Source organism: Somniosus microcephalus, chromosome 3, assembly GCF_052327205.1.
Source record: "Somniosus microcephalus isolate GS21.2 chromosome 3, FLI_Smic_1.0, whole genome shotgun sequence".
Lineage (NCBI taxonomy): Eukaryota > Metazoa > Chordata > Chondrichthyes > Squaliformes > Somniosidae > Somniosus > Somniosus microcephalus.
Genome location: NC_140989.1, coordinates 187365850 through 187384157, shown reverse-complemented (window position 1 = coordinate 187384157; position 18308 = coordinate 187365850). Strand labels below are relative to the sequence as shown.

The window sequence follows — 18308 nt, the reverse complement described above, 5'->3', positions numbered from 1 at the left end:
GTCCTTTCTCTGCACTACAGTTCTCTGCATCTAAGTCCAAGGTCTAGAACCGTAGGGGAGAGTGGGTCGAACCACTCAAGGGTAATTATTGCACAAAGCCTGGCAGGAGACCAGAACGAGCAAGAGAAACCCCCTACAGAAATGGCGACCGCGGCAGGACCTTGGCAGCAGGAAAGTAGTGTGTTAGATCAAGGTCTGAATAAACGAAATGTGATGGATGAAAGAATAGCGGATTATGTTTTTGGAAAAGTCAACCTCACAAAACAATGGATATCTGACCTATTAAGGGATAGGCGCCCGCTAGACGCAGCCATCAAGTGGACAGAGGGTAAAGAGCATAAGAAATCTGTAGAAAAGGCGGTCTGGCTGATGTGCTACAAGCAAGTGCAGCTTTTGGACCAAGTCGTTGCAGCACAAACAGCCCAGATCAAAGGGTTGCTTAAAGACGTAGAGGAAAAGGTTGCGGGAGGTCAAAAACTGATTGAATCGCTTAACGCGCTGAATCAGGAACGCCACTCCACAGCTCGCTGCCACGAAACCCGGGTAGAGTATTTAAAATGTCAGGTCATTGAAGCCAAGGCCTGTGAAGGTAGAATGAGAGAGAGGTGTTTCCGTCTAGCTAAGCAAATAGAGACCCAAGAGGAAAAACTTCTGGGAGCCAGGGCAGCATATAAGATGGCCATGGAGGATAGATCTGAGAGCACCGACCACAGCGCTTGCCGCCGGGAGCAAGAGGACCTGAGAACGGCCCTAGCCAAGGCAAACGGGTTGGTGTGTCTCATAAACCCACCAGCGAGCCAGCTATTGCTAGCCAAGGAATCCAAAAGACCGATTCCACAAGAGATAGTTCAGGAACCAACCCCCGGACCCTCTGCGCCTCCTGCTTATGATGAGTCTTGGACTCCGGGGAAGGAAACGGAGATGGTAGATGAAGAGATTCTTGAGGTAGAGCAACACCAGATAGTAGAGTCGGGGCCGGCGCCGATGTGTCCAACTCGACACCGGAGGCTCGGTCTGAATGAAGACAATGGCGAGGACGGACCCCTTGTGAATCAGATCATAATGCCCCACAGCGCACAACAGCTGAGGGCAATGATAAGTCACATCCCAAAACTCTCCGAGTCAGGAGATCCCTCCGTCCATTTTAGGGACGTGGAGCAGACCGCAGCAGTTAATGACTGCGACGGGGCTGAACAGTCTAAGATGCTGCTGTTCTCCCTGGACAGCTCGCTCCTCCAGTGTCTCCCTGACGAGAGCAAGAGGGGGCACAGGGAATATGAGTTGTTACGGGACGAGATCCTGGAGATTATAGGAGAGGGTGACGGAACCCCGTTCCTCCGTTTAGAAAAGACAGTGCAGCTAGAGGGAGAACCCCCACGGGTTTTCGCCGGAAGGTTGTGGCCCGTGTATCGACGCAGCTGCCCGGGAGGACCGGAACGGAACGCGCTAAATGATGAACAAAGGGCTCATTGGCTCCGGTGCCTGGTAGCAGGTTGCTTGCCAATAGTGAGGGAGCAGGCCAAAGCATGGTTTGACCCCACTAACGCCCGCTCCACGGAGGAACTAGTACTTGATCAGCTCACGATCAGTTACAGGAACAACAAGGGTAGGAAAACGCCTGTTTTAAAAGGAAAGGTACATGAGGCAAGGCCCGCAGCTTCTGCTAAAAAGGAATGGCATCAGGAGGGGAATCGCCCTCCCCAAGCCAAAAGCAGTTGTTACGGGTGTGGGAAGGAGGGTCATTGGCGCAAGGACTGTAGAAATCCATGGAAGGATAAGAGAGAAAGAATATTCGCCGCAGCCCAAGCCCGAGCCCAAGCCCAGACCGTTGCCCCAGCACCAGTCCAAGCCCAAGCCCAGACCGCTGCCCCAGCACCAGCCCAGAACCCAACCGTAGCCCCTGCCCCAACAACAGGAGGTGGTGCGGTTGTGGATCCCGCTACGATTGAGTCAATCTTGGAGACTATGCGGTCTCTGATGACCTCGCAGGGGAAGGTAGCGGTCGCCAACAGCCCTATCACTCCCGAGACCCCAACCGAAGCACCTAAATGACTGACGCCTGCGCAGCCCGTCTACTTGTGTCCGCTCCGCTATGACGCCTGGAGAAGACCTGTGGTGGAAATGGAGGTGGAAAGGGAAAAGGGTAGTTACCTGTTGGATACGGGAGCTTCGTGTACCGTGATCCACACAGCTAGACCTTTTGCCTCACCTCTGTCCACCCAGGCTCCATTCTTAGTAGCGGGTTTCACAGGCAGAGAACAAGCTGGCGCGTACTCCATCCCGCTCTCCATTCATTTGGGAGCACTCCACACCACATGGACGTGTATCCTATTGAAGTGGAGTGAGGGGGGTGGAAAAGGCATCCTCGGGGCTGATTTCTTGGTGGAGCACGGGATCCTCGTGGACCTGAGAAATCACTGTCTCTGGGGAGCCGAGAGCGGTTTAGGTAAGGTAGTCGTAATCCCAGGGAGGGAAGAAAAGGGGGCCCTGTGCACCATGAAGCCGTCAGGAGGTTACGATCTCGAGCTCATGGTAGCGAACGTCCCAACGGACTTGCAGGCGTGTGTGTCGGAAAATCTGACCGCGTTTGCCACCCACAAGCACGACTGTGGGAGAGTCACTGGGTTTGAAGTCAGCATAGACGGGGACCCCATGATCCAACCCCAAAAGCAGTATAATTTCCCCAAGGAGGCAGAACCCGACATGGAGACCGCAATATCTTCATTGGTGCAGCAGGGCGTATTGAGACCAATAGCCACTCACGTGAACTCCCCCTTATGGCCGGTAAAGAAGCCGGACAATTCGTGGAGAGCCACGGTGGACTACAGAGTCCTCAATAGTAACATCCCAGCCTGTGCGCCCATGGTAGCAGCAGTTGCAGACCTAATAGGGAGTATTCCAGCATCGGCGACCACGTTCACGGTGCTGGACATCTCGAACGGTTTCTGGTCCATTCCGCTGCGGCGGGAGGATCAGTACAAGTTTGCCTTTACTTTCAAAGGGCAACAGTACACTTGGAACTGGTTGCCACAGGTTTTTCACAACAGCCCCAGCATTTTCCATCAATGCATGGCGGGGAGTTTAAAAAAGTTTAGCCAGCCCAACCAGATAGTACAGTATGTGGACGACCTACTCCTGTTCATGGACACAAGGGAGGAGCACGGCCCACTATTAGCCGAATTATTGGAACTGTTAGAAAGGAAGGGTTTCAAAGTAAACCCAAAGAAAGCACAGATCGGCCAGCAGGAAGTCAAATTCCTGGGTCTGGCCATCCGCGCTGGAGAAAGAGCCATAGATAGCACTGTTGCCTCACAGCACCAGGGACCCGGGTTCAAATCCGGCCTCGGGTGACTGTCTGTGTGGAGTTTGCACATTCTCCCCGTGTTTGCGTGGGTTTCCTCCGGGTGCTCCGGTTTCCTCCCACAGTCCAAAGATGTGCGGGTTAGGTTGATTGGCTATGATAAATTGACCCTTAGTGTTAGGGGGATTAAATATGTGGGGTTACGGGGATAGGGTGGGATATGTGTTGGTGTAGGGGTTACGGGGATCGGGTGGGATATGTTGGTGCAGGCTCGATGGGCCGAAATGGCCTCTATCTGCACTGTGGGGTTTCTGTGTGTGTGATTTCTGTGATAAGGCCAGAAGGGAATCAGTACAAGATCTGCCGATCCCCAACACAGTAACGGGTGTAAGGTCCTTTTTGGGATTGACCGGGTACTGCAGAGATTTCATCGAGGACTATGCTGCCACAGCAGCCCCGCTACTCCGACTCTTACACAAGGGAGTCGAGTGGTCTTGGGATGAGGGGTGCCAGGCAGCATTCGAGAAGTTGAAAAGTGATCTGCAGACCGCGCCAGCCCTAGGGGCCATAGATGGGGGAGAGGAGTTCTTCCTGGAGGTAGCCGCTAGTGGGGAAAGCCTGAGCGCTGTGTTGCTCCAGGAGCGGCACGGCAAGCTGAGACCGGTAGTTTATTCCTCCAGGGTGCTCACGGATGTAGAGAGGAGTTTCTCCAATTGCGAACGGCATCTCCTGGCCACGCATTGGGCTGTGAACAGATCAGTGATCTTCACAGGAACCTCTCCCATCACTCTCCTCACCCATCACACCCCCACAAAGATGCTTCTGGATGGAAGGATTAAGGATGGGACCATAAGCAGCGCTCGGATTGCGCGCTGGACCCTCCTCCTTTCCCAGATGGATCTCAAAGTTAAAGGCCTCTGCGAGCCAAAACTCGCAGCCAACATGGTATATCCCGGAACAGCTCATCGGTGTTCCGTAGAAGGGGTATGGGAGGTCAACATAGGTTTACGGGCCGGGATACACCCCACAGGCCGCGAAATCTACGTAGACGGTTCTAGCACTGTATCTGCTGGCGAACGAATCACAGGGTGTGGAGTTTATGACCCTGCGGCAAACATTGCCCTGGCAATTAAGCTCCCCAGCACTATGAGCACACAGCAGGCTGAACTGTCCACGGTGGCGTACGTGGTTACCCACCCCGAGATTTTCCCAACCCCATACACGATTTGCTCAGACAGCATGTTCACATGCAATTCGTGTACGGAGTACCTCGCCATCTGGTCCCGCCGCGGATATACCTCCGCGGACGGGCGGCCTTTAACAGTTAAGCCCTTGCTGGAAAAGATCCTGGCAGCTGTGGGAGAGGAAGGGGAGGTGTTCATCCATAAGGTGAAGGCTCATTCCACCACAGAACCCCGCAGTCAGGGCAACCAGCAGGCGGATGCGCTAGCCAGGGAGGGTGCACGCAACGGCATTCTCTGGGACCCCTATGGACCCGGACCCGTGGCGGCGATCCAAGGCAGGGAGGGAATTCCAGGGAACACAGGGGTGACACCGCCCCCAGACCTAAAGACCGTCCAAACCCTGGATCCCGCCCTAAAAACAGTCCTAAAAGCCATCACAGAAGGCAAGCAGGTAGAGGGTCCGTACAGTACGGCAGCCCTCTCAGTCAAAGAAGGCATGCTGTTCCGAGAGGAGCAGTGGGTTGTGCCGCAGCAGCACTGGAGGGAATTCCTGCAACTGGCCCACGAGGGTCCAGGGGCGGGACACCCCGGGCCTGAGGTTACCTGGCAGCGGGTAGAGCAGGCGGGATGGTGGCCGGGACTTCGGGACGATGTCCGCGAATTCTGCACAAGCTGTCTTGTGTGCGCTGCAAACAACCCAGACCCCCACAAAAGGAAGGTGCCCATGGGGCACATCAGGAGGGTAGAGGGACCATGGCAGTCGATTCAGGTCGACTACATAGGGCCCCTGCCCGCCGCCCAGGGAGGATATAAGTACTGCCTTGTCCTGGTAGATGTGTTCACCAAATGGGTAGAAGCTTTCCCGTGCAGAACAGCTACGGCACTGGGCACTGCTAAGATCTTGATTCGGGAAGTGTTCTCACGGTGGGGACTCCCCCGTTTTGTAGAGTCCGACCAGGGGAGTCAGTTCACCGGTCAAGTAATGCAGAACACCCTCATGCTCTTGGGCATTGAGGGGAAGTGGCACGTAGCATACAATCCCCAGTCATCCGGGATTGTTGAACGCATGAATCGGACCCTCAAGGAAAAGCTGAGGAAAGAGACAATGGGCTCGCCCCAGAAATGGGCGGAGGTCCTGCCTTTAGTCCTCATGGGGATCCGAGCCAGCCAGTCCAAAAGTACGGGGTATTCCCCGCACAAATTAATGACTGGAAGGATCATGCGAACACCCACCCATGTACTAGCCCCGGTGCTCACTGAGGGCCAGCTCCGAGAGGTGAAGCGAGACAAATTCGTCCAAACCCTTTTGGAGCGCCTGAAACAGATTTATGGGCAGACGGCTGGGAACATGGGAAGACAGCACCAGGGAAATCGACTGTTACTGGAACCTCGTAAGCAACAAGAGTGGGTAGTCGGAGACCAGGTCATGGTCCGAAACTACGCCAGGGTAGGGAGTTTTGAACCATTGTACATGGGGCCTTACAGCATTGTAGACAAGGCCAGCCCCATGGTTTATGCAGTGAAGGTGCCCCGACGTACCAAATGGTTTCACATTAACCAGTGTAAACTGTTTAAATCGGGTGCACAAGGGCCAACAAAAGGGACCAGGTCTGAGAACAAAAATCCTCAGCCTCTAACAGAGTCACAGACCACACAGGCTGGAACAGTAGCCTGCGTGAAGGGAGGGGCCACCCCATCGGAGTGGGAGGTCTCCCCTCTAATTTGGGATTCGGACGAGGAAGAGCCCGAACAGCTCGACCTCGCCTTAGACCCAATCACGGAGGAGGAAGAGTCAGAGGACGACGATCCCGCCCTCGACTCAAGCTTGGGGGAGGTAGGGAATGGGGTCGGAGATTCACTACCTGTAGGGACAGGTGAGGTGGAGTCGGAAGCCACAAATCCCGGCCCCGGGGGGGCGGAGCCTGAGGGAGGGGAGCTGGAGCCGGCAGCTGTGGTGGAACCACAGGCTGTGACGGTGACAGTCCCAACCCCCGGTCCATCAGCCCCGGGAGCCTCACCCAAAGCAGCCCCTCGTAGGTCGACTCGAGCGCCCCAGCCCAGAAAGTTTTGGCCAGATTCTCCCCATCCTTCCCAACCTCGGTTTAGAGCAGCCCCAGAAAGGCATGGTTCCCGTTCAACAGCGACAGGCTGCGGGGGATCAAAGCCGAAGGCCAGTGCAGCCCCACCACAGGGTGTGGCACGCTGCAGCCCTCACAGGAATTCAGTAGGCCGCCCGGCGGAGGGCGGCGCTGTACATAAGTTAAGTTAGGTAATTATGATGATAGTTTAAAGAATATAAAGTTTACGGTGTTAAGAAATGTTAAGAGTACAATTTTGAAGTCTGCCCGGTATGTGTGCTTGTTTGGAAGCGGGGTCTAGGAACCCGCGCGTCCATTTAATTAGGCCAGCACCTATTGGGAGCCTGGCTACATCATTTTATTGGTTACAGAAACCTGGGGTATGATGAAAAAGATTCTCATCGTGTTCGTGGCGATCGGGTGCGGGTGGGCCTACCGAGGCCGCACCAAGGACATCATCATCTTCGGGTGTTCCGGGGACACGGCCCCCATCGCAACGGATGGGACAGGGGAGCGAGAGGTTGAGGAAACCGCCACCTACTTCCACCAGGGGAGATGGCCAGGTTGGCTGGGGACGAATTCTACGGAATACTCCAGCAATTTCGGTTTTGCCTACCAAGAGACTTCGTTAACGTGCCCTCGGGTGAGGATCCTTGCACCCAGAGTCAGCGTTACCGTGGGAAAGAGGATCTGTCTGGTGTGTAATGGGAACGTACCACTAAGGCGATGGTGGTGGCTGCGAAAGCTGGGAAAGGACATGAAGAACTCTACGGTCGAGTGGGAGCGACTGGGTAATAATACCCATCGGACTATTACGGGGACTCACGGACAATTACATGTGTGTTGGGACAAATGGTGGGAACCAGATGAAGGAATATATGTCTGTATGTAGGGTTCAAAACGCATTTGCCCCAAGGGCGTATCCATCTTCTTTCAGAGGCAGTAGCAGGATGAAGGAAAGGAGATGAGATGGGATGTCAGCACTCGAGCGTGCGGCGCCCCATACTCCCCTATTCCGGTAAACGCCACTGAACTCATCACCCGCCCACGCAAGCCCCTGCCCACGCTTCTGGTAGCACTAGCCCAGAAAGAAGGGTGCCCAACCACCACCAAGGGACCCGGGAACGGTTTAGTATTGGTACCCACCGGTCAGGTGCTGTACCAAGGGGTACACTACGCGGTGGCCTCAGTGATTTTAAACCTCACTGAGGTACGATTGCCGGAGTGGTGTCCCAAAGAAACGGAACAATTATACCAGGTCCTGTTAACCCGAATGTTTAGACAGCTTTACGAGTTTGACTTTGCCGACATCGACAAAGACAAATTATACACCACACCACCAGAAGTTTTGGATCGAGTCGGGAGGCAAAGAAGGGGTACAGTAAATGACATATTCACTGCTTTTAATACCGGGACATCTGTCGTCAACGCTCTAGATAACGTGGAGCTGCAGACACAGATCAACGGTTTAAAAGCCCAGTTAAGGAACATACTGACAGACGAAAATAAGGTAGTGGGTTCTGAGTTACATGAAGACCAGGCCATGACACTACACTTTAAGGAAATAATAGCTGAGCTGGAGAAACACGCGAGAACGGTAAATGTGCTCATTAAGGAGGATCGGAATGCGTCCGATCAAGCTGCGCAAAACGAGGCCTGTGTGCTATACGGGGCGTGGTTACTGGGCGAGGGCCGCAGTAATCTTGAGGATTTAAAACAGGGTTTGGTCCCGTCCTGTATCAGCAACAAGCACTTGCAAGCGCTCCACCCTTTTGAGAATGCATTAAGCCCGTGCCAGCTCAGACTAGCTGCAGAAGCATACCCAGTCCCAGTGGACTGCGGACGTTCGAATCATACTATCATGGGAATAGTGGTAAGAATGCCGGTGTTGGGTCCCGCAGCAAAGCCCGCCCTGGTATACAGGGTGGAGAACATTGGAGTCATTCAGGGGGGCGCACACATTCGTTACGCAGTGGTCCCGCCTTACGTCATCAGATGGGAGCCTACGATGACAGGCACTGACCTCTCGGGGTGTCGGAGCCGGGGAGCACACATCATCCTGTGTCCCCAGCACTTGAATGCCTTTTTGAAACCACAGTGCGGGTTCAGAACCGCTAGCGCGAAGCCGATAAATTGCACCATGGAGGCAATGGCAGAGGACCATGTGCCCCCGCAGGTAGCATATATCGGGGGTGGGACATACTGCGTCACCACTGCAGCGCCTCACTACCGCTATGGACAACACGAGTGGTGTTCGATCAGTGATAGCGGTTTCTGTTTCAAACCCAGGGCCGAGGTTCAAGTGGCACAACAACGAATTGTCCCCATTCCTGCACCCTCCACCGTTCACCTCACTGTCAAAGAGAATTTCACGAACTTGCAACGATTCATCGCGCATTTTGGTTATGTCATTCCCCCTCTTCCCGAACACCTCACCAAGATTTTAAAAGCCGTTATAGTTTCACAGAAACATTTTTACACACTGGAGCAGAAGACTTTAGAGATAGGAAAAGACATATTGGACATAGTCATCCCACCATGGTGGGACTTGTTCACTAACATAGAGGTCCCAGCCTGGATTAGAATAGCATCCTACATCCTAGTAGTGTGTCAGGTTTTAATTGTGATATTTTTGCTATTCGTGCATTGCAAAAGAGGAAAACGCCTCCAGAGGCACGAGAACACAGGAGAATGGAGAGAACGCTATGTGCGAATGGGGGAAGAAGACACCCCACTTTAAGTTGCTAGTATTGAAGGTTAGGCGTCCCTCCATTTTTAGATTTTGGCCATTTGCGCATTTTTGTTTTAAGTATATGAATATTGTTATGTTATTAGTCGTTCTTAAGTTTTTGGATTAATAAAAGGTGTATGCAGGTGGTGCAAGAGGGTATCAACCCCTGCACATCTGACAGATGAATGTGTTATAGTTTAAGAAGTGCTGCCTATGATTGTCCAAATGTGCACAAGGTAATTTTCGTTTTTTTCGGAAATGGGAACTGCATGTGTCATGAGGGTCATAGATAGTTAAGTGCCAGGAATGTTTGGATGTGGGGAATCAGGGAAAATTTGCTCACCAAGGATCATTGATACCTCTAGCAAGCTATCAGTATCACAGGGGGGCCTGTAAGATTCGAAATTTTCAGCAATAATCACGCAAGAAAACAGGATAAAACAAGACAGTTTATTGACAGGCTTGTGGATTGAAAACAGTAAGCCCGCGAAAGCCAGTATCGGGAAACCGAAACTCAGGGAAACAGCATACATATTCAATGGATTCTAAGTACAGGACAGTTTCAGGCAAACAGGATGGGGCCCATCAAGATATGGGCGGACAATGCATGAACACTTATACCCATTTAAGGAGAAACCGTTTAACAGCCATCAAGGGAAATCTCCAGACCAATCAATATGCGAACCGAGTCACGGTGACAATGTAAAAGACATTATCGGCCAGGAAGGCCAGTTAAGTTATCACCGGCTCCCGTTACAAGACAAAGCGCCCCTGCAGAGATTTCTGCCCGCCAAAATATTACAAAGACTGGACTATGATCTGGCGGGAGATAAGGCTGGCCCAAAAGGGTATAAATATGGATTTTGAAAAGTCCATCAGGCTGGCCTGCCCTGCCCTCTCTTCCACCTCGGTAGCTTCGGAATCGATAAAGACGCTTCAGACGGACAACTTCGGGAAAAAGACAACGTGGTCGGTGTTCAGCCAGACAAGGCTCGGCCACGACGGGAAGACGATGAGGGTGGCCCGGGTGCTGTTGTCGGGAGATCATCGATGACCCAGGCCGAAGGAGAAGACACCCTCGGGAAAAACCGACGATCCAGGTCGGATAAAAAGGACATTCCGAGCCTAGCCAGGCAAGGCCTCGACACGTGCATCCATTTCTTCAATATCACATTGGTGGCAGGGACTGTTCCATGAACCCAAATCCACAACAGACTTGGTGGATTTCAGCCATGACGAGCGCTCATCGAGGCTGTGTCCACTGCCTCATCGCCTGAGAGAGAGAGAAAAACAAGCTGCGCCAGAAGTTTCCAAATCCACGTGACGACGGAAAGCTGTGCCAGAAAGGCTGCGAACCCCTCCTTTTGCGATTCTGATAGTGGTGAGCATGATCCCGAGTTCCTCAAGTCGAAACTTAGTTTAGGTATTTAGGGGAGGGAGTAAGGTTAAATCGTAATGTGTTTCCCCTTTTACGACGTGCCGTGTGTTCCCCATTTCCATAGAGTCAAGTTCATAAATTTGTGCATGATTGTAGTTACTTTAATCTGTGCCTATGACATGTATTTTGTAATGCTTCAAACTGTTTAAAAATAAAAGCATCCATTTCGTGCTATTCAACCTGGTCTATTGAGTCCTTTCTCTGCACTACAGTTCTCTGCATCTAAGTCCAAGGTCTAGCACTGTAGGGGAGAGTGGGTCGAACCACTCAAGGGTAATTATTGCACAAAGCCTGGCAGGAGACCAGAACGAGCAAGAGAAACCCCCTACACACCACAACTCTATACGCCTAAGGATGAAGTAGAGATACCCATAGTATCTACCTCCGATCCGGTGATACTGGAACCAGATGAACCCGACACTGGCATTCAAGCCGAATCAGCCTTGCCAAAAGAACCTACTACACCACCAGAAACTACTACACCACCGAGGCATTATCCGAACCAAGTCAGGAAGCCTCCAGAGAGACTGACTTATAATTGATTAACTGCAGCAATGTGTAGATTATTGTTCTTGTAACATGTAATTAATGATTACTTAAAATATTATGTACTGGTTGGCTAAAAGGGGAGGAATTGTAGTGTATGTGCCTTGAAGAGCCCCCTGTGTACTGTAATGCCGGTAATGGCCACTCGGGCTATATAAGCCTGTATATTGTGTTGTATCAGTTAGTTCACCTCCAGACTTTGTTCAGTAAACACCTGTGAAACCTACTCCTGCCTTCCGTGTCTCTATTAACACACGGATACAACAGCCGAGGCTGTAGATGTTGCTGTTGTTATTTATGACTTTACAATCCGATGTGACTGCTCTGGCTATCTGCCGATAAACAGGAGGCCCTATGAAGGATGGATAGGCTTAACCTTTTGACTTGGTCTGTTGCTGATGCAGTCTCAACATTCATTTTGAGCAGATAGTTTCTGTTTGTTTTCAGAGTCTTTAATATCATTGTCTCATATTTCAGGGAATTGCGACTGCTTTCTGACAGCTTGCAGCACCGAGCAATTTGGGACATAGAAAGATCTGCGTATTCTGGAGTATAAGTCACTGGCAATTCTACTCATTAAATTAGGTCAAAGGCTTGGAATGTAGCCAGATCAAAGGTCAAACCAATGGACAATTAAAGGATTTTTTTTTTAAATCCTAGGGATCTTTGCGATAAATAGAGGATGTACTCTGTAAAACCCAACACATAAATCTCACATGCTTTTAAATCCTTACTTATCGGCTACTTTACATTTGCCATCTTAGTATAAAGCCTGCAATCCACACTGCACTATAGACCACTCCCTCATCCTTACAGGACATACAAACATAAACTTCTGTATGGCACACACATCAGATTTTGCAGCTAGTGTCATGCAGGTTTCCTTTGAATTATACATCCTATTTCCCCCCAGAGTTAATCCTCTACTTCTGTGTCACCTGGAGTGACGACATCATGACCAGTGCTTGCATGCTTCCCGGAACTCTATTTATTTCCAACAGTAGGCAACAGGTGAAGGCTGGGCTCATCTCACCAGTTACTCTCGTCCCTCGTTTGCTTATTGGCGTTAAAAAATAAACTTGTGGTTTTTATAGTATAATATGTGCATAATTGATTTTCTTTGGAGTTTAGATAATTAACTGCAATCCCTAAAACCAACTATTATTCATTATATTCAGTGAATTGGAAGATTGTAACATTGTTATATTTTTAGTGCATAAAAGCCTCAACACGGTTCTCAAAGGGTTAACATTCGCAAGAGGATCCCATTGATATCGATGGCAAGTTACTGCCAAACAACTGCTGAATAATCGGCGACACTGACACAATGCCTTGTGATGTTAAAACTGCAGGCAACATCACAAAAAATGAATCATTCCAAAGCAATAATTAAATCCTGGGAATACTGTACTCTTGACTGTTTCGAAATAACAGAAAATTGTCAGCCTCATAAAAGGATCTTTGAAATGGCGAATTGACTCAAAAAAAATTTGTATTATGGCTTCTATGCACAGTATGTTTGTGGATTCATTCCAAACCTAATTTGCATACACTCTTCATCTGAAAATGACAGTCTTTCCAACCGTCTCAAGAAATGGGCCAATGACAGAAGTTTCATCTGTTCGGGGATAGTATTTATATTGCTTAAAGATCGGCCTTTCCATAAAAGAGCTGGCTAAGACTGGTAGTGAAAAAAGATCTCTGCAGCCTGTGTGGCCAATCACATCCATAATGTCTGTCCGGGATATTTACCACGAAGCAGAACAAAACAGTAAACAGATGGCAGTTGCTTGAGATACAATGCTATCGATAATGACCCACGAAATATTCAAATTACAAAGAGGTAAAGAGCAAAGGAAGATTTTGGCCAGCTAGTTTTTCATTATGAGAAATTGTTTTGCATTATTTCACTTCCTTAAAAGGTACCAACCATTTGTTTGAAATATACAATGTGTTTCTTTAACACTACTGAAAAATTATAACGACAAGAAAGTCCCAGTCCATTCCACTCAAATACTGTATGTTGTTCTATTGAGAAGACACAGTCACTGCTGATAGGAAGAAGAGAATAAGAGTGCTCAGTTTTGCTGACATTCTAATTTTGTTATCAAAACTATTCCAAACTTTGACATAGACTGGGGCTACTTTACACCTAGTCTCCGAGTGCTTGAATAGTTTCACCAACACTATTACAAATATAGTGCCACTTCGGTTGATAGTTTGGATTTGGAAAAGAAAAGAATATCAACTTATTCACAGTTTAAAAGATGCACATCAATACTTGGGCTAAAAGGCAAATTTATCTTCCGCTACCTGTAAACGACAGTAGAAGTTTCGCTATCGAACCTGTGAGCCCATTTTATTTATTTAAAAAAAAAGAGATAACAAGAGACTTCACTTACCTGAGATTGGTGTTATCAAGGCACAGAACAGATCTAATAGGGTACACAAGGTCAGTGGTTAGAGATGTGGTTGTTCCACAGTCCTTGGGCAAGATTAGATCAGGCAAACATTTCCACAGTATAGAACAGATGAAGATGAGTTCCTTGTTGCTCTCAACCCACCATCCGCAGGAAATAGTGGAGAACAGGGCGCGAGTGTGTTACTTTCTCAAACAAACTGGCCACCATAGAAGGTCCACACCGGCTCCTGATCAGAGTTCAAACTGTCAGTGTTTGGAAAATGAAGACTGTTGCTCTCCTGTTTAAAGTCTCACTGCTGTGTTTCCTCTGTCGGTGCTGCTACAGCCCTCAGATACTATGGCAGTGGTGGCTATGTAGGAATCAGCTCCCCTGGGCTATATTTAACCAGTGTTCTCAGCAAGTCAAGCCTGTCAACAGCTGAAAACTTTGTAGCAGTTCCCTTTGCTGTAGAACAGCTGAGCTGTTCGTAGTTATGAAGAGTTACAGCCAAACTGCCACATACTGAGGGAAGAAGGAGCGAAACTATCAAATCCTTCTGTGGCCTCCTGCCAAATATTTCATCTGCATACAAGCACTATTTTAGGTCGCACAGCTTTCCTCTTAATGTCAGCCCCTATTTGATCAGTAAAAACAGGCATTGTCCACAAATGCAGAACTTTTAGCTCTCTGCACATGACATCAACAGACAGTGAGCAAAGATTCCGAGTGACAAAGCATCTTACCAGTTTGGGTGATTTACATGAAGAAAAGTGAAATATTTTCTGGATGACACAGGGCAGTGTGCAGTGACTCGTACTCTCCCAGAGATAAGGAGCTTGGGACAACCTGTAAGAAAGTACAGTACCAGCAAAAGAAATCAGTGGGACTGCAATTTATTATTTGGTTGGTGCCACTTTAAACTTTTGACCCCATTCAGTAGAAAATGAACAAATTATTTGCACTCCATTGAATTTATTCTACTGCTCCTCTTACCCATCACTGTTGTTTTCTTAAGACCTAAGGCAACACAAGACTCTTGGGTTTGTCCACACAAACATATGCACTGAAACCACCTATAAAGGGCCATTTCCTGACTAAGCCCCACAAGTGTGGAACCTCATCACATCGGGGAATCACAGACGTGTAGTATTATGTCCGTGTATAATTGAGACACGGACTGCAGGAGTTGATTATAACAAGTCTTTACTGAATGGAGACAACCTGGAAACTGAAACTACAGAAGCTTGCTAGGGCCTTTTATACAGGGGTGGTCACTGCCGGTACTGCAGTCTGAGACCAGTTATTCCCTTAAAGGTACATACACAACATGTAGCCCACGATTTTACATTTAATAACTTTAGCCTGCCCGTGATTTCCCGATACGCAAGGTTGCGTCGGGATCAATGTCGTTGTTTGGTTCGTCTGCTTCCAATATCACCGATTCTGTGGTAGATGCAATTGGTACTTCGGTTTCATCGCCAGGTGTACCAGATCGTGGTGTGGAGTTGACGTTTTCCAGTGACTCTAGAATCTGGTCAGCATGGCGTCTTACAATGCTCTCTCCAACGTCCACGGTATACATTAGAGGTCCTTGCCGTGTACAGATCGTTCCTGGCTGCCATTTCTCTGTGCGGTAGTCCCGGGCCAAAACTGGTTGACCTATCTTTAAACTCCTGGTCGGCCTTTCATTCATATTCTGAAACTGCCTGTTCTCCACATCTCTTCTGACGTTTGGCTTAACCAAATCCAAGCGGCATCGTAGTCTTCGATTGAAGAACATCATGGCTGGAGTTTGGTTGGTAACCGCATGTGTCGCATTCCGGTAGACAAACAAGAAGTTATCCACCTTGTGTTGTAGGGGTATATCTTCATTACACATTGCCTTGATAGCCTTCTTGAATGTTTGAACAAACCTCTCGGCCAATCCATTCGTGGCTGGATGATATGGGGCGGATGTGTAATGCTTAACACCATTGTTCTTTAAGAACCTCCGGAACTCTTCAGACACAAACTGTGGTCCATTGTCAGAGCAAATCTGTTCAGGCAACCCATTCCTGGCGAATATGGTTCGTAAGACTGTGATAGTTTTTTCTGTGGTGGTTGAGGACATTTTTATTACCTCTGGCCACTTTGAATGTGCATCCACCGCAATTAAAAACAGCGAGTCCATAAAGGGACCAGCAAAATCAATGTGCACCCTTTGCCATGGAGATGAGGGCCACTCCCATGGATGTAGAGGGGCTTGTGGTGGGGCGTTTTGGACCTTCTGGCATCCTGTACAGCTCTTGGTCATCTCTTCAATTTCTCTATCGATTCCCGGCCACCACACAAACGCTCTGGCTAAGTTCTTCATTTTTACCCCTCCCAGATGACCCTCATGAAGCTCATTGAGCACTCTATCCTTCAATTTGGGTGGAATTACTACTCTGGATCCACACATCAAGGTTCCTCTGCACACTGACAGCTGTTCTCTTCTCGGCGAGAATGCTGGCAGCAGTGGTTCGCCATGTGCTGGCCATCCCTTCACCGTTAAATCATAGACCCAGGAGAGTGTCGGGTCATTTTGTGTTTCCTTTTCTATGTTTGCATTCGTCAGAGGGAGACATTCGACTATAGTCGAGTGGAATAACTCCACTGGATCCACTGCCAGTTCTTCTTCCACCATCGGCAACGGTAGGCGTGACAATCCATCAGCATTCCCATGCTGTTTAGTTCCTTTGTACTCGATGTGATATTGGTGTGCCCCTAGGAAAAGGGACCACCTCTGTAGCCATTGTGCCGTCATTATCGGTACGCCCTTCTGAGAGTTGAAAATAGAGACGAGAGGTTGATGATCAGTTAGTAGAGTAAATTCCTGACCGTGCAGGTAGTGATTGAACTTCTTCACCCCCCACACCAGGCTGAGGGCCTCTCTGTCAATCTGGGCGTAGTTACGCTCGGCTGAAGTTAACGAGCGTGATGAAAAAGCTATCGGCCTCTCTGAACCATCAAGGAATTTATGTGACAGTACCGCCCCAATGCCGTAGGGAGACGCATCACACGCCAGTCTTATCGGTAGTGATGGGTTGTAGTGAGCCAATACTTCTCTTGAAGTGATAAGGTCCTTACTCTTCTGAAAGACCCGCTTACATTCATCGCTCCATTTCCATGCTACTCCTGTTCATAGTAGGGCGTTCAGTGGATGCAGAATTGTGGACAAATTCGGCAAAAACTTATGGTAGTAATTCACCAATCCGAGGAATGACCTCAGTTGCGACACATTTTCAGGCGCTGGAGCCTTAACTACCGCTTCAATTTTGTCAAGGGACTTATGCAACCCCTCTTCATCAATCACGTGGCCACAATACGATATCTGTTTCTTAAAAAACTCGCACTTGGGGCAATTGGCCCGTAGCCCATGTTCACGTAGTCTAGTGAGCACCTGCTCTAGGTTGGCAAGGTGTTCACTGTCATCTTCACCTGTCACTAGGATGTCGTCCAAGTAACACTGAGTCCCCGGAATCCCTTGCAGGACTTGTTCCATCGCTCTTTGCCATATCGCCGGAGCTGATGCTACTCCGAATACCAGTCGATTATACTGGTAAAGACCTTTGTGAGTGTTTATCGTGAGATACTTCCTAGAGGATTCTTCAACCTCCATCTGCAAATATGCTTGTGCTAGGTCAATTTTTGTAAAAGGCTTCCCTCCAGATAGTGAGACGAAGATATCTTCTATCCTTGGAAGGGGATATTGTACTGTGTGAAGGACTGGGTTCACCGTCACCTTGACGTTCCCACAGATGCGAACTTTCCTTGGCTCCTCAGACTTATTGTTTAACGTTTTCTTCATGACAGGAACGATGGGTGTCGCCCACTCGCTCCAGTCGACCTTAGACAACACGCCTGCATTCTCCAGATTCTCCAGCTCTGCCTCGACAGCTGGGCGAATTGCATATGGTACCGGTCTTGCTTTGAAAAACTTGGGAATTGCATTCTCCTCTAATTTTATCGAGGCGGTTACGCCTTTAAGAGTGCCCAGTTCTTGTTGAAATATCTCTTTGGCGTCAGCTAAGATTGTTGACAATTGTCCAGGAGTGACGTCGTCATCCTTTTTACCAGCCACCGTCAGTGCCTGAATGAAGTGCCAGTCTAAACTTATCTTTCTGATCCATTCACGTCCCAATAACGGTGATCCACCATCTTGCAGAATGTAGAGATACAATTTCCGTATTTTCTTGCCGTTGTATTCGACAGGCACCCTTATTTTTCCTCTGGGGTATACTTTTTGCCCCGTATACGTCCTCAAGACAATGGATGTCTCTCTCAAGGGTATGTGTGAGAATAGCCGCTCATAGTCTCGTCGATTCATGACGGTTAGAGCTGATCCTGTATCCAATTCCATTTTGACTTGGGACCCTGCTATCGTGAGGGTGACCCAAATGGTTCGGTGATCCTCTTTTGCAATTACGTTGTGAAGTTTGAGACAGCTTAGTCTCTTGTTCCCGGATTCACTATCGCTCATCTGGTCTTCGGAACTACTGTCCGTCATCTTTTGTACTTTCCTGTACGGTTCCTTAGTAGCCTTTTTGTTGTCGTTGGTCTTCTTCCCAGACCTGCAAACTCGTGCAATGTGTCCCATCTTTCCGCAT

The 18308-nt window shown here is 49.1% G+C and overlaps 1 protein-coding gene across 1 annotated transcript in view; it reads right to left on the bottom strand.

The window, feature by feature from the left end:
- LOC147121632 (filamin-A-interacting protein 1-like) overlaps positions 1–14101 on the bottom strand; it is a 324464-nt gene extending 310363 nt beyond the window's left edge. The window contains exons 1-2 of the mRNA XM_085982042.1: positions 13843–14101; positions 13681–13713 (exon numbers count right to left, since the gene is read on the bottom strand). The gene's annotated coding sequence lies outside the window, so the exon portion shown is untranslated. The remainder of the gene's footprint in view (positions 1–13680; positions 13714–13842) is intronic.
- Positions 14102–18308: the final 4207 nt, after the last annotated feature.